The sequence below is a fragment of the Gobio gobio genome, assembly GCF_949357685.1.
Source record: "Gobio gobio genome assembly, chromosome: 5".
NCBI lineage: Eukaryota > Metazoa > Chordata > Actinopteri > Cypriniformes > Gobionidae > Gobio > Gobio gobio.
Window position 1 is genome coordinate 45,130,488 of NC_137101.1, and position 9,424 is coordinate 45,139,911.

The 9,424-nt window shown below is 38.1% G+C and overlaps 1 long non-coding RNA gene across 1 annotated transcript; it reads left to right on the plus strand.

The window, feature by feature from the left end:
• The first annotated feature begins 5,835 nt into the window (after positions 1-5,835).
• LOC307126439 lies at positions 5,836-6,167 on the plus strand. The gene is made up of 3 exons (XR_013816495.1): positions 5,836-5,892; positions 5,983-6,027; positions 6,120-6,167. It is a non-coding gene; the product is annotated as an uncharacterized lncRNA (long non-coding RNA).
• The last annotated feature ends 3,257 nt before the right edge of the window (positions 6,168-9,424 follow it).

Sequence of the window (9,424 nt, forward strand, 5' to 3'; positions counted from 1 at the left end):
TAGCTCTTTGTAACTATTAATCAGATTATTAAAAATGTATTCAGAAACATTGCACTACACACACACACACACACACACACACACACACACACACACACATTTTGTTGTAGATACAGACATTTGAACTATATGATGTTGCAGTAAACAAAATATTTCCTGTAAGTCTCCTTCAAAATTCATATTTCTCAATGTGAGACAATATTCTATAGTAATACTTAATAGATTAATTTTGACTAAATGTGATTGTAAATGTTAAAATAGTGATTTTTTTTAAAAGTCTAAATATGACTTATAGATCAATACTAGTGTGTAGTACAATAAAATGAACAGCGGGGGGCAGCAAACGACCACTTATTGGCTTAATATACCATTATTATCAAATGAACTCTGTAATTTCCCCCTTTTTAACTGTTATAGAGGCAAATATTGTCCGATCTGTCTGGAAATTCATAGGATACATGTTCTGACTTGTTTTTAAGTAGATCTGAACATTCATTGAATAGATATAGGCATTCGGGGACACTTGGTCAAGGCCACATCTTGAAATTACCCTGTTATAAGCATTCAGATGCAAAAGTTTAACTTTTTTTATATAATTATTGCTCAAAAGAGTCCAGAGAATTGTACTGCAGTGGTTTGGTTCCAAGTGGGCAAAAAACCTAGGACTAGTTTGCAAAAATAGTTTTTTAACAGAATTGTGAATATTTAAATAAAGATTTTATTGACAGTCTTGGTTCTTGAGGCAAAGTTGTTCAGTATGAGAATATCTATCATAATATATGCATATTATGTGGATGTTTATAACCCCACCTGATTACAGAGATGGAAAATACCATTTACAGCCAATACAGGCAATTCACCATAGGGAATACATGGTTTTCAAAGCTTTTTAACAGTTATAGCGCCACATATGATCCAATCTCCATGAAACTTTGCACGCTTCTTCAGCATGCTATGTCACATATACATAAAAATGTTTGTGAAGTTTTGAGTTTTCCTTTAGGATTTATAGGCTTTTGAGTATATTTTGTCCCGCCTCTTTTCTAAATGACCCTGTTATAGCCATCCAAATGCAAAAGTTCAACTTTTTTTCAATGATTATTGATCTAGAGTGTCCAGAGAATTGTCCTAGACTGGTTTGGTTCCGATCAGGCAAAAAACCAGGGACTAGTTCGCAAAAGTAGGTTTTTAACATAATTGCGAATATTTAATGAACGATTTGATTGACAGCAAGGGTTCTAAAGGCAAAGTTGTTCAGTATAAGGAGATCTATCAAATGATATGCATATTTCGTGGATGTGTGCAACACCACGTGATTACAGAGCCATAAAACTCGTTAGCGCCAACTAGTGGCCGATTTCTTTCAAAATTCTTACAGACCTCTAGGGCCATGAGTCAAACATGCCCATTGAGTTTCGTTCCGATCGGCCTCCGTTAACCTTGTCTAATGGGTGCTTAAATTTCATTGGCTGTGGCGGCCATGTTTTTTGAGATACGCCAATATCCTCATAGACATACATGGTACCTTGGACCAAGACACTGCATACCAATTTTCAAGTCAATCGGACTAGCGGTCGGGTGGTTATAGCCATTTTCATGTTTTTTTCGTGTTATAGCGCCACCAAGTGTTCAATCGTCGCGATTTTTTTATCGTGACCAAAAAATTAGCCTTTACACATGTGTACCAAGTTTGGTAAAGATATCTCATTTTGTTCTTGAGTTATAGCTTTTTTAGTAAATAGGCTCCGCCTTGAACAAATATTTTTACGCTCCTTAACGACCGTGAATACAAATGTCTACTTTTTTTCGATAATTATTGATAATCAGACTCCAGTGAACATTTTGACACTGGTTTGGTTCCGATCGGCCAAAAAACCTAGGACTAGTTCGCAAAAGTAGGTTTTCGACAAAATCCAAAATGGCGGGAAAATTTGCATACCGGAAATGAAATCGATGAGGCACGTTTTGTTGGTCTTGAGCCAAGGATTCCAATGATATAAGACACTTGCATCTGGGACAAAGGGTTGTTGAGATTTAAGCAAAATAGTGAATTTTTTTTGTTTTTTGCGCTATAGCGCCACCTATTGGCCAATCGGGCTCATATTTTGATAACCTCTCCTCGATTTTTGTACTACCTTGTGGCCAAGTTTCAAGTCTCTAGCACTTACGGTTTGGGCTGCACGATGCGTTTTAGGTCTGAATAATAATAATAATAATAAAAATCAGCACAAATACAATAGGGTTTCAGCACTTCGTGCTTGAACCCCTAACTACAGAAATGAATTACAGATGTAATTACATGCAGGTATTTTTTTAAATGTAAGTACAATGTAAAAACATGTATGTACACAATAAGTGCATTGTATCAAATGATTAATTAAAATGTTAGTACATAGTAGTTAAAGCCACCTAATATAAAGTGGGTCCGAAATTTGTAATGTAGACTAATAAATGTGTGCATGTGCCTCAGGCCGAGCTAAGAATCCATTTGCTGTGCAACCAACTTATGAAAGGTGGGCTCCATGGATAGGAAACAAGACAAGGATGGATGACACTGTGTTAAACACAGAATATGCTAAAGTTGGAACCGCAAAGGTCACATCAGCTGAAGCTCAAATGATGAATGTGTCAGAAGACCGTCTTATAGATGAGCTGATGAAGCAGAAGGTAGAAATCTTCATAAAATTAAACTTCAGTTGAATCATGATCTTTGAGACAATTATTTTTCTGATGCATTATACAACAGGTTGGCGTTGTCCGAAAACTCTGCAAGGCCTGTAACATTGACTCGAAAGGTTCACGCATGGATCTCATTACAAGACTGAGATCGGAGATGCAGACCAGACAGTCCTATGACAAAATGTTCCAGAAAATCTGGGGAGCATCAGGTGGGCATAATGATATTGTACTTTAATGAGATAACAATGGAGATATCCTATTTTTACATGTCCTAATTCAGTTTTTGTTATGACTTTTCCAGGTGGCTGGTCAGTCATCCTATGCCCACATGGTGTAGTGTATAGTATCAAGTTCAATTTGAGAGCAGAGAGTCCAAGAGATTTTGTGGACATGCTGTTGTCATGGAAGCACATTCCTAATGTTAGTGTCTATGACTTTGCACGAGGCTTGGCCACACATGGTAATTTACGTGTTCCTACAGCTGTCCCATTTCAGCCTCATGAAGGAAGACTGGCTGAGCCAACACCAGATAACATCAGCAAAGCAAAGCAGGGCAAACTGAAGGTGTCTCTTCCTTGGTTGTTTGAGAAGAACGAAAGTTTGAATATCAAGGGCCATCCCATCACTGGAGCAACGGAGCACTACGTCTTGTATGACAAACTACATGAATCGAACACAAAAGACCCCCAGGATATACTCAGAAGAATCAGTCTGGTCCCAGAGCTACATGGTTGGCTGAATAGTCAAGTTGCCGAACAGTTTTTTGCCAGTTTGCGAAAGAACAACTATTTCCTCAACAACATGGCACCCTCAACACACATCTTCATGATGCGCAACATCATAAATCATAAGAATGCATCCACAAACCATAAGCTTCTTCAAGTACAGTTGCAACGTGGTCACAGACCTCATGGACTGGAAGATATTATCCTCTCTGACTTAGGACAAGCAATTCTAGGTTAGTAGCCAATAATTATACTACACTACTTATGCACCACAATATTTTGAGTAACTTAACAATAGTAACTTCTTTTACGCTGATTTTCTCAGCCCCACAACCCAGTAAAAGAGAAACTGTCAGGCAACATACACAGTTAAATCAGGACATTGGTGAGGGGATTTTTTTTTTTTGTCCTTGTGAGTTTAAATGTTTTTTGTCTTCATGCTAATACTGCTTTTTTAACATATGCAGAAGACTGTGGACCTCAATGTGAAGCATTCACCAAGTGTGAAACTATTTCAGCCTGTCGAGCTTCATGGACTTTGGCAAATCATCCAGCTCAAAAAGAACTAGTTAGTTTCAATAAATTGTTAATACATCTCTGTTTAACTGTGGCATCTTCAGTGTTAAAACCTTTTTTTTTTGTTTATAGCTCAACTACTTACTAGACATCGAGAGACCAGGAAAGGAACTGATTGTTCGAACACAGAACGCAGTCCTAAATCGTGCTGACTTTTGGACACTGGGCTTGAACAAAGACATGGAGTCAACTGTGAGATCAGAGCTGTTTTACACTACTTTATATATGTGGTTACATATATTTTTAATTCATATTGTAATTTTATACTTTTTCAGATTGGAAATAGTTGTTTTCAGTTGATTGCAAGTATTGCACGATCAAAGGTATTTTAATTATATTTAGTTATTTAGAAATACATTGAGTTTTACAATATTCATATTATTACAGTACATATTTTAAAATGACACCTACACACAATACCCTGCAGGGCAAGAACATTTACGTATGCAATCTTTATGTTGTATCAACATGGCTACCACCAAACAACTGTGATCCATTTTTGAGTCTACCTGTAAGTATATGTTGTTCTATTCCCTGTTATGCATGCTGTTATGTGTTCACTTAAACTTTCTAATTTATATCAGGATGATGCTCACTTGAAAGATGCCCTTGTGGTTCCGATTTGGACACCAGGACACTACCAGTTGTGTGTAAGTATTCACATTGGGTTAGGGTAAATTGTCTTTGTATGAAAGTAGTGCTTTTATTGTGTTATTTTTGTAGCACGTGAAAATACAAAAAGGTATATTGTGCTGTTATAATGTAATCTAAAGAAAATCAATTATCTACTGTATTTTCTTCAGGTTTTGAAGCCAGCCCAGAAAGTAATTCTCTTTTTAGACTCGAAATGTTCTGAGACACCACACGGATTTTGTTCCGAGAGCTACAGAGCTCTGATGAGGTCTTTAGGATAAACTTAATTAAAATGCGCGGTTGCGCTTTTGTTCAGAGATGGTCGCGTTCATATGACCTGTCTCTACGCTGTACGCAGTTGCTGTTTTTCATCTGTTTGAAGGTTTGTACTTCTTGTGATGTACTTCATGTTTCTCAGAACTTTTTTGCATTAGTGATGATCTCATAGATTTCAACACCTTTGTTTCATTCTTACAGCTAATGGTCTGAGAAATCTGTATGATTTAACAATGCTTGCATGTTCAGTTGTTCACTAATAGTCATAGTTTTGTGACTTATTTCATGAAGTTCATAGGTTTGTATGGCTTGTTCAGATGTTCTTGTATAATGCATGAAGGTTTATTCTCGTTGTGTTCTTGAACCGGTTTCTTAGAGCAGTGTTTCCCAACCCTGTTCCTGGAGGCACACCAACACTACACATTTTGAACTTTCTAATCAAACACACCTGATTCAACTCATCAGCTTGTTAGTAGAGACTCCAGGACCAGAAATAGATGGTTCAAATAAGGGATGCAATATGTCCACTGTAGGTGTGCCTCGAGGAACAGGGTTGGGAAACACTGTCTTAGAGGTTATTGAGAGTACTAGGGGATCCCTGTTGGATTTGAGCTCTTGTTTGTAATCAATATTGTTGTAGGCCATATTTAAAAAAAAAAAAATGGAACCCCTAGCTCTTTCACAGAACACAATTTTGAGAAACTGTTCTACAAATTTAAATGTGCATAAAAGTTAAGCAAAAAATGCTAAAAAAAAAAAAAAAAAGAACACAAATTATCATTCATTATTTGTTTCCCCTCTAATCAACAGGGACATTGCAAACAAGATAATGCCTGGGAAATGGGCTGAAAAGACAGGCCTTGATTTACAGGTAAATTTGGTCAATTCTCAAAGTGTTACTTATTGTAATGTTTAAGTCACTTATTTATTTCTGTTTACTTCTGTATTAAAGGGCTTTCCAGGGCAACCATATGGTAATGACTGTGGTGTCTTCATGTTGATGGTAAGATGGGTGTTTGTTTAGTTTAAACCTCTGGGCTCTGGCTGTTTTTAATTTCTCTTTTGCCTCATCATGATTTTCCCCCCTGTATAGTCTGCATTTTACGTGGTGATGGATTCCTCATTTGATTACACAATTGTGAGTACTTGTTTACAATAATGTGGAATCAGTGTGAATTTTTATTTTTATTTTTTTAAATGCAAAGCGGGTAATTTGTATGTTTTGAGCAGCTGGACATGCCAGGACTGCGGAAATGGTGGTGTGTGATGTTGATGGAGAACTATGGGCTGGATAGGTACAGTTTTTTTTATTTATTTTTTTATACTTTATGGATATAAACAGAAATAATAGAACAATGTGTAATATTGGCATGCTTTACAGCCATGGAAAGGTTTTTGCACACTTCACTGAGGAGTCTAAAGCCTTCTTGAGGGGTGAACGCCAGCCTGTTTTTAGGCTGAAGAAAAGAAAATTGGAAGAGATGTTTCAGGTGAAAGCATATACTAGGGCAGTGTTTCCCAATTCTGGTCCTGGAGAACCCCCAACACATTTTTGATGTCTCCCTAATCAAACACACCTGATTCAACTCGTCAGCTCATTAGTAAAGACTCCAAGATCTCAATCTTGTCTCAATCAGCTCCCTTGTTCAGTAGTTAGGGCACTGATCAGGGAGTCAACCCATTGACTTATGTCCTGATCAGTGCCCTGACTAAGCTGTTTGAGAAACACCCCTCCAATGAATGTCAGACGAGAGCTGTCAAAAATGTGCAGTGTTAGGGGTTCTCCGGGATTGGAAAACACTGTACTAGGGGATATGACACTTAAGATGTCATGTTACCTTGTGAATGTTTGCTTTGCTTATGCTGTGGTGTTTGACCTACAGGAAGAGCCACAACATCAGGTTCAAGAATTGCCATCACAGGTATATTTACTGTGTAGTGGGTAATCATCTATAAGTGAAAAGTTATGAAGTTACCGGACTTGCATATACTATTTATTTCTTTGTATTTATGTTTTTAGGCAGATGATGCTAGTTTAAATGTACTACATCCTGTGTTGGAGCAGTGGTTCCCAACCACGTTCCTGGAGGACCCCCAACAGTGCACATTTTGGATGTGTCCTTTGTCTGACACACCCACATCAGGTCTTGGAGTAGCTACTAATGAGCTGATGACCTGAATCAGGTGTGTTTGATTGAGGAGACATGCAAAATGTGCACTGTTGGGGGTCCTCCAGGAACGTGGTTGGGAACCACTGTGTTGGAGGATGCACCACTTGAATCACAAGAGGTACACTGTTTTGTTACATGACTAGTAATTAAGTCAAAATAATAGTTGCTTTGTTTTGGGTTTTGTTGTCATTCATGCATTTGGTTTATTACTGTTGTATCTCCCTTTTTTTCTGTTATTTCACAGAATCCATTGATGGGGGATTTGAAGATAGCCAGCAAGTGGTGTTTGGAACAGTCAAGTGTGCTGCTTGGTACTGTTCAGCTGCCCAAAGTACTCTGTATGGAAGACCAAGATGTTGCTGAAGCCATGGACCGTTTAGAGAAGGCGGAGTTTACAGAAGACAGAATCTGTGCTCTAGAACCCTTTAGCTTTGTCTTTACGGAAGTGAATGACATGCATATGTTCCTTAACCATTCAGTTGATATCATGAATCTAAAAGTATTCTGTAAAACTGAAGTAGAAGAAAGTACATAATGTCTCTTTTACATATATTTTTTTGTTTGTTTTTAAATATGTAAATGTTTTAAATTTGTATCTTTATATTGTACTATTTGAATAGTGTATTTGTACACATAATAAATTGTTACTATAATTGACATTTACAACTCAAATTGCATCGGTTTATATTTTTCTTTGTTGATTGTGTAGACCCTTGTATCATTGATCATTTGCTTTGCTGTTATTAAAACGGACTTTATTAACATGAATGCTAAATAAATAATACAGCATTATATTTCGATAGGGGTGGGGTGGGGGAATATGATGACATTTTGATGTCGTTGTAGCACGTAAGTACTTAACGCGTTTAACAGCGTCAATACAATGCAAATTAATCTTAACGCGTATAACAGCGTCAATACAATGCGAATGAATTGCTGGAAATGTATTTCCGGGTTATTTTTGTCGATTGCAAGTGACGTCACAGGAGAGCAGGTGTCGATTGTAAGTGACGTCACTTGCAGAGGAAGTGCAGTTGACTGAGCGTGCAAGTCTGAGAGTGCAACTGACGTCACTTGCAGCGGAAGTGCAGTTGACTGAGCGTGCAAGTCTGAGAGTGCAAGTCTGCAGCCAGACCCTTCTCAAAAAATCTGACAAGATTAAGGTAAAGTCACACTGTCTGGTGCCTCTCTAGACAACCCAGCACAATTGTTAGCATAAAGTTTAAGGTAAAAATAACTGCCATTCATTTACTAGTATCTTAATACTATGCAATTAGATAAACTGTTCATTCATTACATCACTTTACCTCTGTCTTTATCCCCATTTTCCATCTTCCCTGCATCAGAGGGCATTGGTCTTTTTGATACTGTAGGGTAGGCTATGGCAGACTATAATGCTAATTTATAATGTGTCATGTGAATTCGACCATCTGTCACAATCAGGTAACTTTTTGTCTACTGGTGCGAGTTAAGCACCCTCAAACGAAAGCAATGCTTTCTACATTGAATGTGGCAAGACGCGACGCAACACAACACAACCGTTACGTTAATTCATTTTATACCAGCAGGTCAAACAAAATCATACAAGAAAAGAATCATGGAGATTTGATATTACAGAAACGCCAACTCTATTCATTCACTAAAATTCGCTGAAAGTCAACCGCACAACTGTGCAACGTGCATGTTCACATTTTAATTATCCATAACAACCCCAAAACTTGCCCGCTTGCCTTGCACATCTGCTAATAAACGATGGGCAAAGTTTTTCGACTACTTTTTTACCTTTTTTTTTTTGCTGTGGATGTTATTGAGCTTGTAGAAGTTTAGCTCTTGTGTTCTTCTGAACATCTCGCGCTGCCATTGCCCGATGCCATTTTTATATCACTCCATAATCTGTCTATGTTTTAAATGCCTATTCCCCGCGTGGTAGGCTACAACGACTGGCTGTTTCAAAATATCTACGAGAAGTAACTTAGCCTAGGCCTCCATACTGACAGCTTGGCTCATAGCTTGCAGGTTTGCTTAGTGCACTGTAACAATATTTAAGAATGCATATATATTTTTTTCCATTTGATTGGTTCAACCGCCACTCGCCCAAATTTAAAATATATTTTTTCGTCAAGTCATCCGCGGCTGTAACCGCCAACAGCGCATCTCTGTGAGGCGGTTCAGCCATGGCATGCACGCTGCAGTTATCCGGCCTGCCTAGCTTGCTTGAAGCACTGACTGAAATGAAACGAACGCGCGCGGCGCGGGCTCGAAGCATTTGCCTAGGAGGGGCGGGCATGTAAGCGGAGGGTTCAAATGAAGCGCTCTGATTGGCCGAAAGCTTTTCACTCCACTTTCACGCTGTGGCTCAGCAGC